The following is a 25,054-nucleotide window of genomic DNA, read 5'->3' as shown; positions in this document are numbered from 1 at the left end:
TAAATTATAGTGGGACGAGAATTTAATTGCATCGAGAATGGTCTGGCCATTCTGTGCCGATCAATCAAAATTATAGTTCAATAGTTTTGAGTTCGATAACTCCGATAGGGCTGATAACTTTTTCAATGTGGCTGATAAAGTCGCTCGATATTACAGTATAAAGTTTAAAAATTCTTCTTCTTTCACACCAAGTTGCTAATAAGCATCCCCAGGCGTGAAACAATAAATTTTGCAACATTGCCTACGATTCGTAAGCTACGAATGCGATAAGAATTGTGACACTCAACTAAGTACAAATACTCTAAATTCTCCCACTTTTTCACTCACACAAAACACAAGGATACTGTCACGAATTTCAGACATTTCAAGTGTACTGCTAGTCGTAAAATTGGATAAGTTAATTTGCTTTGACAGGTAATTATAATTGAAGAAGATAATATTTAAAGCACATTACAAAATACCCAATGAAAGAGCATAGAACCAAAAGTAGAGAATCCTTATACACAAATTTTTAATTTTCATTTACTACAAAAGTAAAAATATATATATTTTTTCTACAACCCCCAAAAAGACATATCCTCCGAACAATAAAACATCCCCACACGCACACACACAGACAGTGATCGTTAAATCATCCAAAGGTGTCTATGAAGTTCGAAGAAACTACCATTTTACATCGAGCAGGAGTTACGCGATAAAATCCCTGCGTTTTTCGATTCTTCTGAGGGCGAAGAAACACGAAGGAACGAAAAGCGAAATGGCGACGCGGGAGCATGCTAGAAGGCTCAAGGATCTTAAACACCGGGATCAATTCTCTCGCCCTCCTCTGGTTATCGTGGCACCCAGGTAACAGCATTTTCATCCAGGCAACTCTGCCCGCCACCACGAGAGCGCTATTTTCATTTTACACGCTAAAACGCGCAGCGAATGCGGACGCGGATGCTAATGCTGCCTGTGGCCGATATCGGAGGACGATAATGAAAATGAGGAACGCATTAGGCTGTTCCAGCTTCGGGGGATCCGGGCGAATGTGGTATGCGTCGATTCGTTTCCATCCATGCCCGGAGTAGCAAGAATTCAGCGTTTCCCAGTTCTACAGTTCGCGAGGGGACGAGACGATGGTGCCTGTTCCCTTGAGGAATTTTGTTGTAGATGGTAGATCTGAATAGTTTGAGCGAGGACGATTTTCCTGCGGCTTGAAGGGGAAATTTTGTTTCAGGATTTTGTTTGCTTCGAAGTTTCAAAGAAACGCGAATGAAAGTGGTAGCTAATTAGAACTATGTATCTATAAAATCACAGAAAAGTAACAATCGAGGCATACCGAAAAGCTGGTTTATTTACTTCGAGAATATCACATAGAAGCTGATGAATTTCGAAAAATTGCCTTGAAAATAAGACCCCCTGGAATTTTAGAACAGAAAAATGGGAAGCATAAGTTAACGCCACAAAGGATAATCTACTACAATTCATCGTTTAGAGGGAGGGAATCTGGCTGCAAAATTTCACGCGAATAAACTGACGCAGGCGAATACTGTTTCACATTTATTCGGACTATTTCGCGACAAACGATGATTAGGAAGAATGAAGAAGTTTTCCGCATAATCGATGAGGATAACGACGACTAACGGAGGCGATACTCATTAATGCATCTGATTCAAGAGATTCTAATATTCGTTTTCAGTGGAATATTCAATTTTACCACTGAAATTGTAATAAATTTTGCATCACACCGAGAAGAAATCTCAGATATGTACGTTGAAAATGGGGAATATTATTGCAGAATTAGATTTAGATTTTAAAGTGCATTTTCAATCTACGTGTGAATTTGATTCATCACTTCCACGTGGTTTATAATTAATGCTATCCGAGGAAATAGCTTGATTCGATAGAGTTTATAATCTGAAATCTGTGCTGTCTTTATGCTTTAAGCTACAATTACACGTTCGAATTTTCTACTCAATGCTTTCCCTCCATTGATCCATGTAATTAAAATTTGAAAATCAATATTTGAAGATACTTCACCCTGTAATGGAATTTCCATGTTACTTCCATCCCTTTGCTTGTCACTTCCCCACCCCCTTAATTTAATCAAAATTTGGTTCCATTAAATATTAACTAACTCACCTAATAAATTAAAAACACTCCCAAACGGACAAAGGTTATTTAACGTTATGCACGTCTGTAATATTAGCTCACAAAATTGAACTTGAAATTAAGTTTACTTGAAACTGAAGTTAAAATCAACTCACAAATTCAATCTATCTAAAAGTTCACATTTTCAAATACTCGACTCACAGTAAAACTGAATCCCCCTGTTAAACTTCCTCCAACAAAAGATATAGAAGTGATTCCACGTTCCAGTCCCCAAGAGGCTACGTCGCAGGTCTGACGACGAATTCGGAAAAATTCAAACAGTAGATAAATCACGCCGAGAGGTATACAAATGAACGTGTCTCCTCTAAAACACGGATTCTCTGCCACTTTTTATAAACATGATCCAAGGTGGATCCGTTTCGTGCTCTTCCCACCAGCAATTCCCTCGCAAGTGTCTGCATGACCACGACGGATTTCCTCCACTTAATTCATTTCCCACGATAATAATAATAAAAAAAAAAACTAAACAAAGAAGCACCGGCATAAACGTTTCATCCGTGCGCGATTTGTTCAGCGTCCCTCTGCCTCGACTTCGCGAGGGTAAACAGCGAAAACTTCATACGATTTCCATCCCCTCGTAGCGTTTCTGCCTCACGGCTGGCCCTCACCCTCCACTCCGAATTTTAACTATTTTCCGCGGGCCTGGGGGGCTTCTTTCCGAGGAATATCCTCGTGGCAGCTCGTTTCGTGCTAGGGAAAGGTCGGCAAAGTTCATAAAAGGCGAATCACAGCCGAAACAAACGCGAAAGGAGCCGTTCCTCGTTATACGGGATTCCCACTTCTCTCGCCCTCCTTTCCTCGTTGCTCGTCATTCAAGCGCGGGGGGCATGCACGTGCTTGCGCCCCGTCTTTTTCCCTCGAAAAAGTCGCGTCTCTTTGAACGAACGTGATCCACATGCATTTCACTGGAGTTTGTTTTGCAACGTTGATGCCCCTCGTCTCGGGTATCGGTAATCCCCTGACTTTTCTCTTAGGGTTGGTCGCTACGGATATTCAAGAGGGTAGTACAGTGTCAACGCGCGTATAATGAAACCTATTTAAGATGTTGATTTGAAGCTTATCAAAGTGTATGAATTTTTGGGGGCAAAAGCTTTCGAGGAAGAAAGGATGAAGTTTTCGTGGGAGCTTGCAGTTTATGGATTATGATAAAAATCCTGAGATCGTAAAACTTTTCAAGTTCACTATTAATTTGTTACTTTTAAAACTTCTTATTAACTCTCAGAACGGATCACACATTAATTTCATGTACCACTTCACTCGCATTAAACTTTCCAACCACTTATCCCTCTAAAATATTCACACAGACTATCGTTCAGAGATGTATTTAAAAATATAATCACAGACTGAAACGTAATTGACACAGATCTTTTAATAACTTATATTTGCTTCATATAAGTTGTATAAATTGTTTCATAAGTATTATTACCTTATTCTCCTCTAACAAACGTATGAGGAAATAAATGGAATGTCGAGATTCCTCCATATCATTGATACGAGGGAAGAAATAAAATGCGATAGGAACAGAATATTATATTACGCTACTCGACAAGCGTCATTTTGAAAGAGACGATCTTAGAGATCATTTATTTTCTCCGTGGAAGCGAGTTCCGAGTCGATTCTGGACCAGGCGCGAGAAATAAACGCATTCACTCGGCTCTGCTAATAAATTTCGCTGTGCCAGAGAATGGAAATGGGACGAGTAATTTTCACGTATTGCGCCCGCGAATTTATTTTCCGCCAGAGCGGAGGATGGAGAGGCGCGGAAGGGGAACAAAAAAGAAACGGGCAGAAATAAGGAGAGAAGTCAGCGTTTTCCGCTCGTGCAAATCAGAACGATTTTACTACTGTTTCGACGAGCAAAGAAATAAACGGCCTCTGCGCACCTTCGTACTCTAAAGTGAATTTTAACTTATCACCAAGTGATGTTTACTCTGTCGTCAAATTGTAGCTAATTGGAAGTTTCGTATTGTAAAAATCGTATCCCACTTCTGTATGTAGTGGCAATTAATTTTGAAGGCCAATTAATTAGGATCATTTAGTAAGAAGGGTGTTTCATTTTATCGAATTTAAGCTGTTTGTGATATTCTTTGCCTGAGATTTCAGTGCTTTTTTTATTTCAGTCAGAAATTTTGCACTATTTTTCACCCACTTTTGTTATTCACCTATAGATGTCTGAAAAGGTGTCGAGACCAGTATCGTTTTATTTCTTGAAAAGAACATACTTTCTGAATTTTTTTATCGTAAAACATCTTAATCTTCTTAATAATTTTTTAAAGCTTTGGTTTTCAGGAAAGGAATTTGTATACTGTTTCCATAAAATATAAGAAAGGAGAGTTATTCCAGATTTTTATACAGCTTTATACTGTCCTAAATATTTCTGTCGCAATTCCTCGCAACAATTCATAATTGATGCAAACATGTGTCACCATACGAGAAAACAGTTTCGACGAACACTCTAAAAAAAAACTGTTGGTTTCCTTGCTGCTAAAAATTATGCTTTCTAATTTCACACAATAATCCCCCCTCCCCATCATCAAACACTCCTACCTTCCACAATTCTCCACACACTTCCTTATTCAACAGAAACTTGCTCCACATTTCAGCATTGCCGCTCACTTCTATAGAATTAAAATTTCTCCCCATCGCGCCAACGAACCTCCCTCGACGTACAACGCATTGCACCACAATGAACAATTTCTCCCCATAAAACAAAGAGAAACGAATTAAATCGTTAACTTCAGTCCACCAACATTCAATACGCCCCCCAGGTAGCTGCAATTCCCATCTTCCCGAGCAACCGTCTCGCGAAATAAAAAAAAAATTTCAACGCCCTACTAAACGCGTACGTGACGTCCCCTTAACTGTAACAATTATTGCGCCCCCGCGATACGGCAGTTTTAATCGTTGCAAATTAAAATGGTGTGTGTCGGTGGCACGGGCGGACCGGCCGAAATAATTTCGGCAAGCGTCGACTAATGCCTGGCTTAATTAAGGCGGCCCAGCAGACAGCCGCAGAGCGAAGACGAGAGGGAAAATTCGTGACCTGGGCATCGAGCATGACCCCGAAAAGGGGCCGTCGATTCCCAGAGACATTTACTTTCCCTCGTCTCACCAGCCACCGAAGGAGGTGAATTTTGGGGGTGGACGTTGTGGGAAGAGAGACCGTTAGTGTTTACCTCTTAGCGAGAAAGAAATTGGCAGCTCGGTATGAAGAAAGTTTGGTTTCTTTCGCGATTGGTCAGTGGGCAGTTGAGGAAATGGAATTGTTCTTTTTTAATTAACTTTGAGTTCTCTCGAAATAGGTAAGTGAGTTTGTTTCTCGCGCGATTTTCGACTAGACAGTTGATGAAAATAAATTCTTTTTTTTAAATTAATTTTGAGTTCACTTTGGAATGGTCTTTAGAAATGCATAAATAATTTTATGCCTCCTATGATTCTTAAGTGGATAGTTCAAGGAAAAGAGATTCTTCTTCTGCTACCCCCTGAGAGCAATTTTTTTCTAATTGATTGCGAGTTCTCCCCGAAGTATTATAATTTTGTCCCATTGGAGGCTTTGTCCGTGGACACGATATTCGCCTTTCGGTGTCAAGCTTTTTTCGCCTCGTTTCGCGGCTCCTTACTCTTTCAGAGAGTAGTCGACGCCGACGTGTAACCCCGCGGAAATTGAAAAGTTCGAACGAGGTCGATCTAGTCGCGTTATCGAAAAAAACATCGTGATCGGGGAAAGCTTTTTTCGTCGTTATCTGTGGTGTTTACCATCGTCGGACCGCCTCGAGTCTCGCGGGAAGAATTCCATTTCAAAAGTTCGACAGTCGAATGTGGGCTGGAAAAAGCTTGACAATCTCTTTTGGACCGATTTGGTTTTCGGTCGGATTGCCTATTCGGAGATAAACAATCTAACGTTGGATCGAGGAACGGAATTGGAGGAAGATAAAATTGGCGCAGCCGAGCAGTCCAAGTGTCGTTTGAAACTCGGTATGCAAGCAAGTTAAAGTTACTTTAGAAATAATAAATTGGCAATACTACAAAAACATATTTCAAAGAATTTCGAAATAACCTTCCCTGCATTATTGTAAATTACTTATTAAATTATTGAAGAATCTAGTTACTGTAATTTCCATCATCGCAGTAGAAAAAAGACTGTTAATGGGTAGGGTAAAATTGCCCATTTCCAGTTCCACTTGCACCTCGCGTTGTAATTTCAATAATCATTCATGACATTTTACAGTGCAAAACGCAAAAGCACATTCTCGCTGAAATAATGTAAATCCATATCCCGTGTGTTTATTTATACTCGTTGCAACCGTTTTGTGGGGTAATTACAATCGTGATGATGATTGTACGGCTATTTTCTTAATAAAAGCGTTATTATTATTCGGAATGATAAATTAAAACACAAACGTCATAACGTTTAAGCTGCTCGTGGATTGCAATTTTAATGACACGAAATTATAATCACGACGTATAGGTGCTCGAAGTAAAATGCAGAAAATTCACGTTCGCGACAGGAAGTTCCTATTAAATTTGCGCGTGTAAAACCTGAACATGATGATTGCAATTGCCATGGGCGAGCTTTCGCGCGTTTAAAGAGTTCTGTACAAGAAATTTCAATCATCAGATTCCCTCAATGAAATTTTCATTCGTGTTGCAATGACGAATTACGAAGAAAGAATAGGGGAAATACGTAATTAATTGTTGAAAGTAAGAACAGTCTAACAGCTGATTGAAGCTAATTTTAAGAACTACAGAGAATTTCATAGTGAACACAGATCTTATTGATTAAAAGAAATAATATGAAGAGCATGGCAAAATTCATGGTACAGTTAGGAAGAAGGTGATTCTATATTTCAAAGTAAATAGAAATTGCAGAAAACCTTTCCCAAACAAGGCTTCATCTTGCAGAAAATCGAGTGTGGGCGATTTTATCCCTGAAAATCGATTTGTTTAAGGGGTTATACCTAGTCAGGCGGCCGAAAAGAAATCCTGATTTTTTCCTCCTGATTTTTGCACGAAAAAATCAGGATTTCAACTTTAAATAGCCGCCATTTTGGTTTAAATTAATATTTCGGAAAATTCTCTCCGTCAATCGGAAGATGCATTAATATATTAACGAAATCGTTTTTGTTTTTTGATTTTAAATAATCTGATTCCGAATGGCAGTGCTCAGCGCAAAAACAAATTTTTAAAAAAGGCTTTTGGGATGTCGGTTGTTACTTTATTATAAACGTAAATATTTTTCTACGAAAAAATTACCAATCGTTCTTTAAATGTTGCTCTTTTAAGTGCCAAATGTTCTGTAAGAATATATGCTTCCGCTTTTTCAAAAAAAAATCACAAACATTCGCCTCTTTTTGGCCGCCTGATTAGATATAACCCCTTAAAAGAATAGCCTCGTTCAGAAACTCTTATTCTGAAATTTCGATTTATTTCGAGGTTTACAATCGCCCCCTTCCTATCCATACCACGAATTTTACTTCACCCTGTATTTTTCAATATTAAATCTAACCTTTCATCCTTGCTTTCTCATAACTCAATAACATCACGCTTAATTCTAATAATTTTAAGTACAAAAAATGCCAGTAATATTCTCTGCGAATTAAGTCCCCTCCATAGTTTTTTTCCGTAGTTCGAAATCGTTGTTTTCCAAACCCAAGGTTCAATCATGTTAACCCGAACGTTTGTACAGGCCCGAGCCTGATTTTTGCTTTCAAAGCGCGCCCCTTTTTCGTTCCCACGTTCCGTTGGGAGATACTCGATACATACATAGCACCAAACACGAGTGCTGTCGCCATGTGCACCCTTCATTCAGTTAACCTTTATCGCGTGCGTTTGATCGAATCTAACCGATTCACGAAGCTTTACGCCCAACAGATCTAAACTCTGCTCTTTCCATCAAATATAAGTTCCACTCGAAACTTCGTTTAACTACAACCCCCGTGTAAACGCGAGTAATTTCATTCGTGGCAAACGTGTGCCTGAGGTTTCAGTTTCAGGGTTAAAAAAACACGATAATTCTTACGTGCATATAGAAAGTGGACCAAAAATCAGGGACAAATAAAAGAACATAAGTTCGCTGAAAACACTTGATGGCCATTTACCAGTTTGTAGTTTGCACGTCTTAGGTTTCTTTGCCAAGGCAGCTGAGATGTAGGAATGCAACTTCCAGACCACAATATTTAAATATCAGGCATCACACGAGGAAGTTAAGTGAAAATAATTCAACTATCACGCTATTGAAGCTTCGAGTTTTCTGTCGGATATTTTACCATGTTGTAACTACAGGGGATAGTTATAAAATTCCTTGCGTTAATAATTACTGTTTTCTTGGCTTTCTCATTGAATACCATTTGGACAATCATCACTTGCCAATTTGACAATGGCAATGGCCAAACCGAGAAACATATGGGGGGGAAGTTTATGTTTTATTCCGTCACAAATCTCCGACTTGTACCACTCAGCTACTCTCCCATGCATCTCAGCTGTTTGCTCTACATTCTCTACGTACCCTCGAAACTTCATTTTCAATGTGACCCTTGGAAACAGTACTGTGGACGTCATCTAACTGCTTAACAATTAAATAACGCAATCCAGAAGTCGTAACACTGTACTCTAATTAATTATATCGGAAACGCTCAGACTGCAAAATGATAATGGACATTTGGATTATATTTAGTTAGAGGGATTTTCATATTTAGGTTCGCCCCATACTGCTGCATTTACATTGATGTAATATGAATAAATTATCATTATGTTAATGTAATCTTATTAACGGAGGCAGGTTTGCTGCCTTTTATAGGTACCTGTGGATCGTTAGGGTCTAATTGAAAGCCAGGTGATGTTTTTATAAATAAATACAAATAGGTATGCGTATGTAATGTCCCGTGGATTATCTGTACACGTTTCAATACGTTAACGCACAACTTTTCGTCTGTAGATCGAGGGATTTGAATTTGGACGCGAGTGAAATGTTACACTCGAATGCTCGACCTGCGGCGCCGCAGTGTATTGTGGTTATTTGCCGCGAAATTACAGGAAAATCGCGGTTCTGTTGGTATAGAAAGTGAAGGTGGCAGGGTATCAGGGAGAATGGGCACGTAGAGAAGGGGAGCTATGTAGTAAATGGAAACGAGATGAATAAAGAATCGGAAACAGATATATTAAACGAGTATAGGAGTGAAACAAGTAAGAAATACCAGAAAATTTGGAAGGAATTAAGTAGATGCAATGCAAATTGGGCGTAGTTATGATGATCAGAAACTGAGTAGTTTGCAGATTTAAATTATTAAAGAAAAGTAGCTTATTAATTTTTATTGGGTATATTGTTTGCACTTGTTATTGTTTTACAATGTTTTTTAATGGGCTATTTAATATTGAGTAGTATAATTAATATTATTTTAAATTTTCTGTAGCTTTCGTTTTTTAAGCCTAACATGGAACTACGGATTAGTAAATTTAATTATCGTGTAATGTAAAAGTTGCTCTATGGATTGGTAATTTTTTGCAAAATAAAGATCACAAAATTATGGGATCCGTACTGCGTTTAACTACTTTTTTTCATAGTGAGAGTTGGTAGCTTTCTGCATAACTAGGTTCAATTACTATACAGAGGAATTATAAAAGGGAAAACGAGACATGAATAGATATGCATTGTTTGATGAATAAAAAAGAATTATGATTCTGTTGCTTTTTAAGCGGATTTTACGAGCCAGTAAACAATAGAAGTGGGGATGTGTAAAATACACTCCCCGATATGTTTCAGTCGCGAAAAAGTACATACATATACATAATATTTATACAGGTATAAAACTGTCATTTACCCTTCAATGTAGAATCACAGCGATAACTTTGGATAACATTTGCGTAGCGTTGAGTAAACACATTTGACGCCGGTTCGAAAAGTGATTTTATTTAATAATATTGACACACGTGGCACAAGGTTTCGTTTACATGATGTTGAAAGTTGTTTGAAAAGTTAATTCGTTTAATTTCGTTGAACTCGTTTGTGCGAAATCAAAACAGTGACAAATAGGACTTTTAATGAAATGAAGATTAAAAATACAATTTTTCAAACGAATGTAAAATAATCTGCCAATTTAAGTTGGGATTAAAAACTTAAAAGAAGGTACTTGTGTGACTCAATCGACAAGTCTTTTATTAATACACAAAATAACTATATGGGGAAGTTATTGTTAACATAATCGAAAATAGATTCGACTATAATTGCCTTCATTGCACACCACTTGTCGCATCTCCTCTCTCATATTATACCATGTTGACCGCTACCCTGTTTTTACTTCAACACGTTTACGCTATTCCTAGTGGCACTAACGTTATCCACAATTTTACAAATCTGAGGATTTATTTACAATAAACATTTCATAAAAAAAAGCTGCGTGTTTCAAATATCGACGAACCCCCGTAACAGTCAACGCATTACCCCACTGGGCAACTGAAATTAATACAAAATGTAGTTGCAATTCAGTTGCGTTGAAAAGGCACATAGTTGAATCGTATCTAAAGTTCCGCGAAAGGTGCCGTAACCGTTTCGCAGCGGGAGCCGAAGGTACTGTCTCGACAGGCGCAACGTCAGAGGAAAAACCATGAATTCATGTTCGTCCTAATTGATAACTCCGAGTGGAACGTTATATCTTGTAAGTTAAACGAGGTTACGTTCCAGTTGGAACTTCGGGAAACCGTCAGCTACGAGCCGCTGTTCTCGGTATAATGCACTTTTCGACATGAATGCGTTCAGCATCCTGTGAACTCTGAAATGGCCGAGCACATGACCGTGCGGTTCTAAGCGTTCCGCCATCGCAGGCTAAACCTAAATGCCCGTATAGCTAATACCGTTGCCGTCTGGCCCCAGCTGGAAATTCTGTCGCGTCTACCTCTCGGGGTGAAGTTTTCCAATTGGACTTCTGTATCTCCTGATTTCGCTTATCGGCTCCGTGAGATGAGAGCACGGCAGCCACTGCACTTTCTTTCGTTAAACCACTGCGATAAAGCGTCTATTATGTGAGCTGACTAGGGGACATAATGGCGAGAACAAGAGATTCGTGCGACGGCAGGATTCGTTCTCATATTAATCAGATTAATAAGGTAGTAGAGAAATTAATAGGTGGCATGGAAAGAGAATTGTATTTTTTAAATTCGGGGATTTAATATTGTCCTTTGAACGATGCAGGGTTTTTATAAATTAAGGTAGCTCGTAACCAACTATGTTAGTCAAATTAGAGTTGAGTAATAAATGATAAATATACAGTAGTATGATACTATAGAAATAATAATAATAATTGTCAACATCGTGTAAGGTGAATGTCCCATTTTCTGCTCATGGCCCCATTTATGCTGATTTCGTAATTTTCTTATTATTATATGCATTACGTTTGTACTATAGTTGCAAGAAAATAATTCTAAATTATTCGATCGGGCAGTAGATAATTTAATATACTAAGTAAAATTGGTCGAATTTTTTATTTCTGATAAACCAGGTCAAAGCTGCAGTGTTCACCGTAAAGTGCTTTAAAAAAATTCTGCCGGGAGATCGCCCACAATTTCTTTACTTATTTATATATTGCATTGCAAAAAATACTACATGAATTTTAGAATAAATACTACCGAATACAGAACCGTTGATTTAAAAAAGTCTTCAAGTTCCCCCCCAAAAAATCGCAAAGTTACAATGTGTTATCAGATCTCAGGGGTGAGAGATGATGTGTTAAGTGTGAAGGAGGTGGGTGTCTCCTTTTGATTCAGGGTAATGTGAATTTCTTTTTGTTTCGAAAATAATTTGGCTAATTAAATGGAAATCGTTAGACGAATGTAAAAGAAAGATTAAGTAATTGAACACGCTTTCTTCATTTCAATAATTAGTAACCAAAACCTTTTTCCTGTCTCAGGTAAGTTTAAGTAGGTGTCATTAGAAGTGTTAATGTGACATTATCGTTTCAAATGACATTATTCTTCAAAGGAATGCACAGAAAAATTAAGAGTTACAAGAAACATTGCAAATTATGTATTGTAATTATTAAATGTAACATATTCTTCCCTTGTACCACATTTCTCCATTTTGTGTTTTAGTGTCCGCATATTTTCACCATGCTTTCGATGGAAAAAGTGATAACAAGTGTCGAAAAATACAGAATTCCTTTTCAATCTGCTGAGAATCTGACGATTACGTGCAGAAATAAAATACAACCGTGAATAAAATATTTAATCTTTCAAATGGAAGGTTCCGATCTGAAAATCTCCATATTCCATATATGATTTTTCGATCCCCAGCTGTTTGAACATCCCATATATGAATAACGTCATGAAGGCTACAGCCACGTATTTATGGTAGATTGTATATTGAGTTCGCTTTCAACCAAATATCCCTACAAAACAACGCATATTCCATTTTGTAACTCCGGACGAATCGTATGCACCAATGATATTCGATTCCAATTAAATATGGCATGCATCTGTGCCCGTTTTACATGCAACAGCGTTCAAAGCAATCTGAAGCTTGACAATTGGGAATTCTCATTGTACGAAAGTTGACCGAGCCAACGTTATTATCATCAGGTTCGAGTTATTCAATCTGTGAGTAATCCCTCTATTACACTGATAGTTTGAAGCATTCTGGGAGACATATTAATAGCTACGCGATCGAGAGTGATCGTTTAAATAGAAGAGAAAGCTATTGATTGTAATTTCCCTCTATAATAATAATGTAATCCCTAGTGACTCTCAGTTTCAGTCAAAGCACATTTCATTGCCTGTCGAATTGCAATTAGTTTAGCCAAGAAGATCGAAGAGTAACCTTTTTGAAAGGAATGAAGTAAGTAAGTGAAGTAATGTGAAATCAAATTACAAATTGTCGTGATATTAAATACTCGTTAAAGCGAGAAGACACTGTCAGTAATATGAAAACGAACGTGATACCTCCGGTGGTTATTTTATACTACATCTCGTATATCTTGTTATGTGTACAGAAAAATCAGATAAATTGTAGTAGATTTTACGCATCAATAACCATTTGATAAAACGAGCAGTGCCTAAACATATCAAACACGTAAAAAAGATTAATTGCAAGTGAAAGGAAAAAGAAGCACAATACATTTACTGTATCCCGTTCCCAGACCAATACATTAAAACCAGCACTAAACTGCCACGTTCTTCTCGCCCCTTCGCGAGAAACCCATTAACAGTGATTCAGAAAAAGCAGATAAAAGCTCCAGAAGATTATCATACCACCGCCACCGCGATAAACACCTACACTCGCATTTGCCCTCCACGCACATTATTCAATCATCAGCAAATATACTCGCCGAGGCAATTAAATATTTGCCAAACACTGTATTGTCTCCCCGCCTTGTGTCCCCATATTATCACCAGACAGTGTCAGTGATCGAGTCCGTCATTGGTCGGCCGTGTCGTATCAAGCCGCATCCTGAATCCGCGCGAGCCAGGGGTGAAAATACTCGTTGGGCGACGTCGAACAACAATGACCGCGCGAATAAAAAGAATTCCGTCGACGAACAAATTCTCCATTACGCCCTCCGACAACGACGGACAACGGGGCCGTCAAGTCCTCCCGAGCGGGAAAAAGCCTATTTCGCAGGTGGCGCGCCCCCTCGACGACTTCTGCCGAGGAATCCCACGCGATATTCAATTACAATCCACTTAACAATGATTCCCTATTCAGGGCTATCGGGCGCAACCGAGGCGCGGCTGTCACGCCGCGCGGTAACTCGATTCCACGGCGCTGCACTCATTCCGTCGGCGGCGAATAATTGAAAATCCATGCCTAAGTACCTCCCCCGGGGCGTGTGAAAAATTTATCATTCCACTCGAGCCTCGAAGGACGCGGGCGGAGAAAGCTGGCGCGGACTAACCACGCGTGTGCGTTTTCGCGCTTCCGTTCAGCTGAGACCCTGCGGATCGACAGCTGCCTTTGCTCTAAACGTTAAAACGTATCGTGGCATATTGAAAAATACAGGCACAGTGTGTTCTACCTGGTTCTATGTTCGTTTAGGAAGAAGCGACTTTAGGGGATCTTTCAAATTCTTTGGACCTGATGTGGAATGATGAGGAATTGTGATGCTCTAGTGTGTTCATTGTAGAATTGGGCATTAACTAAATAAAAAATTATTTAAAGTACGGTATTAACTTAAGTTATTTTTTTATTCGTCGAGCGTTTCAACTTCAGCGTCGATTTTTTCAACTCTAATTTGGTGTGCTATAACTATTAGACTGATAAGAAGATAGTGCTGGATTAACCAATAAGCAAAATAAACACGTGCTTAGGGCATCAGGAGAAAGGGGGCACCATAGAAATTTTCTGAAGTTTAAAATCTAATTTCTGTTAGAAACACTTTTTAATCAAATTTTCGGAAATGACTAAGAAATCGTACATTGCGTTGAGGTGACCACCCTGCATAAAGGGGCCCCAAAATATTTTAAGTGTTTAGGGTCTCTAAAGCTCTTAATCCGGTAGAGAAGCTATCGTTAATGGTCTAAATGTGACCAGTTATAAGAATTCCCAAGAATTGTGTTAATAATTTGGGCTCATTTGTTTAGAGACTTTGTAGATGATTTAATAGTGAATGTATACGGTAGCAGTGCTATTTTCAAATACGAGTTCAAACCTAATCGTTTTGCAGATGTAAGTGCCATTGTATATGCAACATTAACTTGACGCTTGACGAGGCTGGCGCTAATGAACGTTGCCTCTCCAACATTTCTTGTGGTACTAATCTTGAAGGTAAAAGGGAGGACAGGTTCGCGAAGAAGATGGACGAGGAACATTTAAAAATTTTAATTGAAAGTATCAACGTTAGACTGCCAGGAAACTTGTACGACAACTTGACACGATTCGGGTAATTTTCAGACACGTAAGGGACATGAGTGAAATTAAAATGATTGAAACGTCAGTTTCCCGCTTGTCCAATAGGAATTAAGAAAATCAGTGACCGTTTTATATTTATGAAACGTTTTAGGAGTAATTATTGGTTTTGTTAGCGATGTACTGTCGACAATAGATGGTTCATTAAATTGATAATCAATTTCTCAGTAGTTGAACGTAAATGAACCTTTGAGCTTTGTATTGAAATTAGGGTTCGTTATTCTTCTCTGAAAATTGACAGAGAAAGCTATAATGGGTAATATTCTATTTTACAAAAATTGAAACACACTTACGATTTTATATTACGTCCATTTTATCATTTACTGATTATTTCACTTGTTGTTTCATGTTTGATCGAATAAGTAATAAATTTATTGCCCCAGGTTCTAATTTTACATGTACGTTGCTGTACATTAAAATTTACAGGATTTAAAGAAAATTCTGTTAGAGAATAACTATATTTCCTAATTTTATGTAAAATTAGCAAGTACAAACTTTTTAACACCCCCCTCATCAATTTCAATCTTCTGTTCAGTTATTATCACAATTTTTATTTATAAAATTCTTTCGAACTTTCATATTAATTACAATAATACATAAATTTTGCATCGTTAAGAATTTTAAAACAGGTAGAAATAATTCGAGATTTTCTTATTAAAAGTTCATTAATACATTAATAACTTTGTTATTAAATTGTATTCATTAATAATGCCTATTCCATAACCAACGCAGACAAATTGATACGTGTGTTAATTTTATTCTACGAAAAATAATGTTTGATATTCTGATAATTATACACAAGCTATGACAGCATCAAATAATCAATTTAAAAAACATGTATTGTAAACAAATTAAAGTCTCTCTGAATGGCGATAAAATATTCTTAATAATTCGTTTGCCCGGCACCAAAGACTAATTCATTCATTTTACAGACAGTAAATACTAAAGAATTAGCAAAGGAATTACTCATTCTTTCAAAACACGTCGCATAATTCTGATATACAGTCGTTTACAGGGCGCGAGCGAGCTGTTTGACTCGATTGATGGAATTGAACACTGAATAATGCAAACTGGATGTTTCGATTCTTCCCAATCGACAGCTGCCACATCAGAATAATAAATAAGAACGTCACCGTACATATCGAACCGCGATATTGCACACTGTTTCGAATTTTAAAGTCCCATCGCTGTTATTTTGCGCGTTCGCGTGCGCGCTGCTCTACGCGGGATCATCCTTCACTTTCTCCACACGAACCGAACATCGATATCCTACAACCAGTTACCGAAACACAGTAAAAATATATCAATATTTCCCTCAGATCTTTTAAAACGTGAACTTGAATTGACATTTGAAAAAAAAAACAGAATTTGTTTATATTTTTCATAGCTAAAGTAAATTTTGTCGCAAAGGCCACTCTTTCCTGATTAAAACGAAGGAAGAACCAACTCCGTGTGACGTACGGTTCCAGAGATAAAAATTCCTTCATATACCGAATTTTTGTGAAAATGAAAAATTGCAAACTTTGATGGCCTGTATTTCTGAAACAAATTCGAAACCAGCAAAACGATGACTTAAACCCCCCCTAATTTCGCATAAACTACATTACACTCGAGTTTCATAAAAATCCCAGGCGTGGATCTCGAAAAATCAGACAATGAGCCATTGACTGAGAACAAAGACACATTGTACCGCGTCCCACTACGTTTCACCATGGAAAATTAAATTCCCTCGTCGCTTGCGTATATCTCATTAAAAACGCAATGTGTTGTATAATAATAACCCGATACGCTTTACTTTCTGCAGGCCCCTCTTTTCCGCTGCTACAATGCAAATTATCGCCGTTACAGCGAGTTGAAAAGCGTGAAGATTTTCCATCGTACGGTTCTTAAATCGACACCTGTCGATTCGAAACTCCAGTTGTTAATCCAGGTCGCGCAGTACGACGTACAAATCGCAATAACTTTTGAAACACTGTATTCAGGAGCGCTATCATTTTGTCGTTACGTTTCTCGTACAACGGAAGATGGCTCGAGTGAAACGATCTTTGTACTCGAGCCTTCAACGCGCACGGGACTGAATAGAACACTGCTCTCAGTGACTTCGGAATCGATGGAAAGTTGTAAGCATGAAATTATACTCAGCTGCTACGTTGTTAGAGGAATTTTCCCGGCAGCAAAAAAAATTCGCCGGTATCGCGCATGAAATGTAATTAAAGTTTAAGGAGTTAACGTCGAATTCGGGGAGACTTTAATAATAGTTAATGGAACATTTTTTCGGCGTTACAACGGGCCAGCCACGTAAAATTTCATTAGGTAGAGTTAGTACAAGCTCGGTGGTTAGTCTCGATATTTTATACCTCATAAAAATTAAAACGACGGAGGATTAAATGGCCGGTTATTATTTGATGCATGTAGACTTATGAATTTTATTTTCAATTTATATATTTCCCAATATCTTTGATCATTCGATACGTAAAGAATAAATAATTTTCGCTCAGTAAACTTTGATTATTTAATATACCCGATGCAATCATTGCAGGCGATTAATCCGATTTTCGCATTTGAATTAATTTCTCTTCTAAATATAAACACGCAGCTCGCAGAAAATCAGACGGAGCTTCACTGGATGTGAAATACGAAGCAATCTTTCCTCTCGATTGGAAGGCAAACACCGTCTCTCTATTGATTGAAGCATGCCGATCATGGATGCCAGCGTTCCGCAATCTCCTTCAATAAGCATTTCAAAGTTCTTTTAATTGAACGACATAAGAATCCATTCCCCCATGAAAGGAAGTAATGAAACCAGCAAAGGGAAAGAAGGGGCTGTGCAAGAAGCGAAAGGAGGACGAAGAAGGGTGGGAAAACGGTTCAATTTTAATCCCATATTGTTTCTGAACGCGGTATTTGCTTCCCGCTGCGCGCTTTTATCCCTTTTGCCCAATTATTTTGCGCGCCTCTTCAACGAATCAGTTCATCCGCGAAACGGTTTCGTGTATCATGCATAGCAGACAGGAGAAAAAAAAGGCTTGCATTGGAATAAGATAAAACGGAAGGATTGAATGGTTGAAAAAAGCGTTGGGACATTGGACCGCAAGAAACATTAAAGGGAAAAGGGAGCGAGCGTGGTTTGGCTGGAACAATTGACTCGGAATAAGGATATCTCGCTCGGGCTGGGTATTAACTACTTTATCTTTTGTTGCGGCGCACCGTTGTTTCGATTTAACGGAATATGACAGCCGTTGCACGGCCTCTGTGAGGTTCAGCGATTTCGAGGGTCGACGGTTTGCGGGGCTGAACGAAGGAAATGAATTTGTAAGGGCGCTGCGATATAGGTTACCGAAATTACGCCAATGAGCTGCGAGATCTTCGTGAAAGGAATTTTGTGGGAAATATATGAATCTCATTGGCAACAGCTATGTAATCTCATTTATTTTTATCGTTCAACTGGCTGGGAATGTGCAGCACGGTTCGCTGACTGTGTACTACTTGGACAACTGTTTTGAAAAGTACCACAGCTGGAGGGAAACTTATGAATGGAATAATATATCTTTATTTCAGTGCAATGGGAATACGAAAATTCAGAAGACTGGATAGTTGAAAATTAGTTAATCAATCAATTGAGAAGTCTGTTATCATCCCCCCCCCCGTTTTATTAATGTATCGAAACATATGGCCATTTAATATTCATCAAGAAATAACAAGTATTTTTGAGCGTCAGAAGTGACACTTTTGATTAATTATTTTAAACGATTCTATTGAAAAAAACTCAAGTGTTTTTGAGATAATTTTGAGAAGCAGAAAATAAGCAGACTGAAAGAAAACCTCCCCCTACATTTTCTCCTATTCGCTACTAATTCAAAATTAAAAACCACTCACGATTTATTAGAGACTCTTAGAAGATACAAAGGTCCACGTTATTTCTTTAAAGAACAAACTACTTCTTCTTGTATTTTATATGGAAACGGTTATTAAGATGAATTGAGCATCATCTGACACAATAACGTTGAAGATCACACGAGATCAGAAGCGAAACAGAAATGATTAGCTTGCTCATGTTAGGAACGAGCTTTCAAAAGGGATCTCAGACCTTAAGCCTCGTTCTGAAATGGGTACCACACGGCGCAGAACATAGTCGAAGCACTTCAAACGGATTGCTTTTGAAAGGCAGCGTGCTTCGAAGAGGAATCTTAAGTGTATTCTGCGCTGCGCGTTGCACATATGGGAAGGTGGCTTTACCCGTCGCTTAACCCCATTTTCAATGCGAACGGAGGCTGCATTATTACGTGTTTCGTTTATAACGGCACGTGGCCTTTAGCATTATTACAACATACATCGCCGAACTCCTCTTGACAGTCAGCTTCGGGTCATCCAAAAAGAGTGTGCCTCCATTCTTTCCTTTACGCTTTCATGAAAATTGAAACTTACCCCGAAGAGACTTAATAAGGTGACCTACATTCGACCTAAGCATATCCACACACCAAGGACGTCACTGTATGACAATTTTGTATAATGCAGCCTCTGTTCACCGAATTCTCTTCCGAATTGGAAGTTCCAACTGTTGGAACCTCAGAAATAATTACAACTATTACGCTACAAATGCTAATAACCACCACAAGCGATCATCGCCACGTTAAACGTCACCAGGGAAGAAGAATTTCATTACGAAAATAAAAAAAATCACTACTAAAGACTTAGTAGGTAACGTATCTATCCATAAATTCTCGGGAAATTATACGCCACCCTACGGTGTCTGAGAAATTTCTCCCTCATTGACATCTGTTCCCCACCCCACATTATTATGCCTCACCTAATAAAAAAGAAATTCTAATTTCCTCGCGCCGGAAGATTTATCGCTTCCGATAACGGTGCATCTGACCGTCGTTTTCACCTTTCGCGATTATTAAAAACGAGGCCCCGCCGCCCTTAGTGGAGAAACTTTCTGGTAAAGAAAAAAATAAAGGGGGAGAGAAAGAGTTTCAGCGTCTCGCGGACAAAAGGCTTCCCCGATGATACCGTGAAATATCAACGGCCGTGTTAATGGATAAATCCGCGGAGCGGGAGATCGACGAGTGAAGGGTGCCGAGGAAGCGAGGGGGAGCGGTAAACCATGCTAAGAACATTTAGGGTTTGACATTAAAGAGAAATCGGTCTTGTAAGCGAAATTCTCGAACACGACAGCTGTCGCTGCAGGCTGACGTCGTCTTCCGGTCGTAAATTCGACGCTTACTATAAATCCGAGGACGGAGGACGCGTTTAGAGAGCATCACGGAAAGCGACAGATGACAATGTCGCGTGACGTCACATAAAATCTATTAGGCAGGCCAAGTTTCGAATTATTGGACTGGCTTCCGTGGTCTGGGCGGATTCCTAAGTGACGAGGTTCCTGAAGGCTGTTCGCACGACGTGTCGCGGATGGCCATTTTTCACTAACATCGAATCGATTCCTTTGCTTGCGCGGGATATACATATGGAAAGGTACGTATTGGTTTGTATTGGCTTGGTGTTCCAACGAAGTTCCTTTGTTTATAGTCGGGATGCAGTGACAGTTGCTAACGCTGGCTCAAGACTGGAGAAACGTCACAGAAACTCAAAAAAATAAAATAAATTAAATCTGATGGGAAACTTATGGTATACCGAAGTGTTAGAAAAGTGGTGATGTTTTAATATCCGGGGCAATCTTTCACGAGAAAAATTCGGGGAGGAATTCGTCATAAATGGTGGCAAGTAGAGATTCAAATATTATTACTCTGGATAATAAAATTACGAGATTTGCGTACTTTAAAGCAGTACTAATTTTTTGCGAGAAATGTAGTTCAATTAGGAATGGGATACAGGCTCCCTCCGGGGGAGCGTTAAAATTCCGAGGAAAAGCTTGGAACCCGAAGTTCGATGTTGCATAACGACAGGGAAATTTATTCAATTACTGCTCTAGTTACAATAAACGAGAGGGATTTTAAATTCGCATCGTACTCTTAAGCTAACGTTAGTACGGCTGATCTGTTAATCAACGTTCCCATTAAGCGTGTTGCGGGGAGAAACAATTAACCCTCAGCCAGAGGCCAGCGAAAAATTGCGTCAGGAATAACGAGAGCAAGCGTTAGCTCTATTAAACTCTTGTGTACTTCTTCCTCGATCTAAATAGTTTTACTGGAATGAAAACGCCGGACATCCCGTGTGCGCAGCGAAATGTCGAGTATAATTAATTGTGAAACAAGACAAAGCTGTTAACTAGGGGGGAATAAAGAAGGGTACGCTTGCTTCTACTTAGTGGGCTGCATATTCTGAACGCTATTTATATTCCTGCGCCATCAGAATTTTTTTACTCTCTACCCTTCTGCTGTATCAGTTCCTGACACTGTTGATTTTAGAGATTTTTAGAGTCGAGAAGTAAATGAACTTTACAAAACAGGGAGGAAGGATGCAGTACGGCGCAGTGTTTCTGTTTAACGAATCACGCTTGTAAACATCGACATAGTCAGCTACGTAGCTTGCAAATTAAAAATGCTACCTAAACATTTTAACGTCAGTTGTATTACTCTCGCAGTTAGGAGTGGAAGCTGGCTTATTTAAGAATGTACCGGGAAAATTCAAAGAACGAGATGGAGCGTGGGAGCCTACAGACTAATGACAGTTGGCATCTTCGAAAAAGTAGACTCCAATAATGGAAATAGCAACAATAGCGCATTAAATTGCAGAGGATCGACGTCAGAAGGACAACAAGCTAGCATCCATAGAAAAAGGTTTTGAGAAGTATTTCTTTAACACTTTATTGCAATCAATGGAAAGCATTTAAAATAACATAATTTCTGTGAAGTATTGAATCTCTATATTCGTACTCTGAATGAAACTAAAGAAATAGAACTGAAGAGTAAACTGATTCATATTTAATTTATGTATCTTCCACGGCTGACTTCATATTTATACGTACTGTTTCAAATTTCTCAATATAGGTACTCATAGGTATACATAATTCGAGTGTGGTTCATGAAGGCTTCGGGACTATAATAATCACGATGCACGCGATCCAAATACAATGGGTCTGGGTCAGGTTAACTTCGGATATTCACAATTACTATTCTAGTATTCTACAAACAATACCCATTTTGAATACTCAACCGATAATCACCCATTGAAACACCTTCCCATTGAAGAACTTCGCCCGAGACCAGAGATGGGCATTATCTAGATAAAAAATGATTGAAATAACTTTCCAAATAAAGTGACTTCATCTTTTTCCGTCGTCGAATAAAAGTCACCCGAGGTCCTGATAAAAGTATTACCAATCAATTCCTTATGTCTTCCCGATGCAAATGGCCCCCAAAAATGATACAATTCGGACAATTAAGGAAATTACGTGAAAAATTTGTTTGCAGAATTGAGAGCCCGTTTCGTTAAACATAGTCCGATTTAAATTATTCTCTGTCCAATTAATCGGGAGAATGCCAGGAATCCATTGGTGTCACTTTCATATTGATACGATGAAAAATAAGCAAATTCAGATTCTGTAGAATCGATGACACATTGCCGAGCAACGGCGACCGCGCGCGGCTCGGGGCACAAAGGCTCTCGCCGATTATTCGAGCTTCTAGTATAAAGATACAATGAAAGCTGAAACATTATTCAAAACCCAAGAGGAAAAGCCTTCGAATAAACGAAGTGTATTTCGCTGTCGGAGGAATTCCCGTCGAATAATCTGCTTCATCTGTGACGCTTCGAATAATGATAAATCGTCTAATTCGATCTTCGAATAACGGATAAACGTAAAGTACCTTTTATCTAGATATTATCCTTGCCCACCTTTGCCTGAGACCATATAGTATATCAACTAAAACCCAAAACCCTGCACCCGCGTATATTCGGGGCGTAACCACTGGTTCTATAAGACTCGAAACCCCATTGTCAGAACAATCACAGTCGATGACTGCCGCCCAGTATCACTATTCTACTCAACCAATCTTAGTAGCCAAAAGGGAATTCACGACCTGCACAAGGGCCCCTCTATGAAGAAAACACAGGTACTCTCCTGTCTCAAACCCCGTCCCTAAGTCTGTATGGGTCTGCCATGCTCGCAGAAAGCTCCCAGTCGAGCCTCCTACACAATCCGAGTACCGGTAACCAGTTCAGGTACCCCGGGATCCTCAGTTCCCGCCCTGGGGACGGTCTAAATGCTTCTAAGGAACAGTCATCCATGAAACAAGCCCCCAGCTCTGGGGGCCCCACTTCGATTCAGCGATTCAATCACCCCTTCAATCAATCCCTTTACTCTAATCGTTCCCAAGTCACCTGTTTAAAGTACCGCGAAGTGGATAACTCGTGGGGGAGGCCGGAACGCGAGCCCGTCTTTCAGCTGCAGAGCAATGGCTCCCGATCGGTTGAAGTACCCGCGGTGATCGTCGATGGAATATGGAAGATGAAAAGCCGATCACTCGACACGCGGGACACGCCGCTGGAAAAGGGGAAAGTAAAGGGAGAAAGGAGGGAAGTTTGGCTGCGCCGATGCAATCCGCAAAATAAGAAGAAACGACGTGGGGGAGGTCGCTGGATAACGAAATAAAAGATTCGACGGTACGTGAGTGTACGGATCGGAATATAGTCTGTTTGGACGCACACAGCCAGCCTCCGATCCCCCTGATTCTTTCAGTGCTCTGACGTGTTTGGCATCTCTGCCCCGCGATATTTCCGCTCCTACTTGCCGCTGCCTCCTTTGTAGGATTATTTTCTTAGGGCTTCTGGTAAACAGACCGGCGAACTTCGCGCATGCGAACCTCCGGCACGCCTGACTTCTGTATTTTTATAAGTGGTCGGATACGTTTTGCGGGAATGGAACGAATGGCGATCCAGACGCCAAGGCAACAGCCGACTCTCGTCATCTACCAGAGTGGCTACATGGGCTCCATAGGGGACACCGATGCGATTCGTGTAAAAGAATTTGCATCCCGCGCATGGTTTTAGTTTTCACGTCGAAGTTTTACGAAAAATATGCAAAGTATTGTTCGAAGGTCCCCGAATGTTTATTTTGACAACAAACCGAGCAAAAAATTTGGTTTGTAAAACAGGAGCATTGTTCAAAACCTTACAGTAGTTAGTGTTAATTCGAAGAGTATGGATGCTTCTCAAATTTCAGAATTGAAGGGTAAGGAAAAATAAAAGCAGGGAATGTCACGAAACAGCGTTATCGAGAAAATTAAGTTTTAATACTTTAGTCCATCAGTAATGAAACGAGGTTCAATGAATTTAATTTTCTTCTTAACGTTGTCGTACGGGGGTATTTGAACTTTATGAACCCTTTGTGATTCGAGAGTTCTGTAGTCCCAGTTGCCACCAACAAAATATGCTAGTGAACATTCCCAGTTTTTCCCCTTACCCTTCAATTATTCATTGACTCTAGAAAACCTTTGCAATTGCATCTTGTAAATAGTGTTTTCAGTGACACAGTTTAGTTGAAATAAGATTGAATTTTTAGGCTCACGCGTGATGATTGGGCGAAATGTATACGTGAAAAACGCAGAAAAAGTGCCACGAGGAGATTTGTACAGTTTGGGGCTGGATGGAGGGAAAACTGCCTGGAACAGTTGTGAACGAGTGATCAGAAAGTGAAGCATGTATATATATATATACACTCGCGTACCTATATCACTTCATTATAATTTGACAAATGAAAACCAGCCATTCAAGACTTCGTTGTGGTTGATTTCTCTCGTTTTCGGTGTAATTTAGCACTGCTCTCTGTTTCAAAGTTTCGAGAGTATTTTTAATTAACACAGTCGAAGGTATTTGTAGTTTCAAAATTGCTCAAAGTAAGCTGATCGATGTTTGATGTCAAGGTATAGTGTGTCACTTATATTAAATATGTTTTAGAATCAATAGTCCGTAGAAATTCCATCGAGACAATTGAAATTCCTCACAAATTCTGATTTCTCTGTAAACCTAGTTCATCCTTAAACAGTTATCCTCAAACACAATCGCGACACAAGGATACATACCTCTGTTATATAGCAATTAGCATTCACT

The 25,054-nt window shown here is 39.2% G+C and overlaps 1 protein-coding gene across 7 annotated transcripts in view; it reads right to left on the bottom strand.

Annotated features, from left to right (window-relative positions):
* The window catches only part of Mp (collagen XV/XVIII-type protein multiplexin), a 325,990-nt gene that overhangs the window by 152,533 nt on the left and 148,403 nt on the right, over positions 1-25,054 (bottom strand). The gene's annotated exons all lie outside the window — the stretch shown is intronic.

This window comes from Andrena cerasifolii, chromosome 6 (genome assembly GCF_050908995.1).
Source record: "Andrena cerasifolii isolate SP2316 chromosome 6, iyAndCera1_principal, whole genome shotgun sequence".
Lineage (NCBI taxonomy): Eukaryota > Metazoa > Arthropoda > Insecta > Hymenoptera > Andrenidae > Andrena > Andrena cerasifolii.
This window is presented reverse-complemented; position numbering and strand designations above follow the sequence as displayed.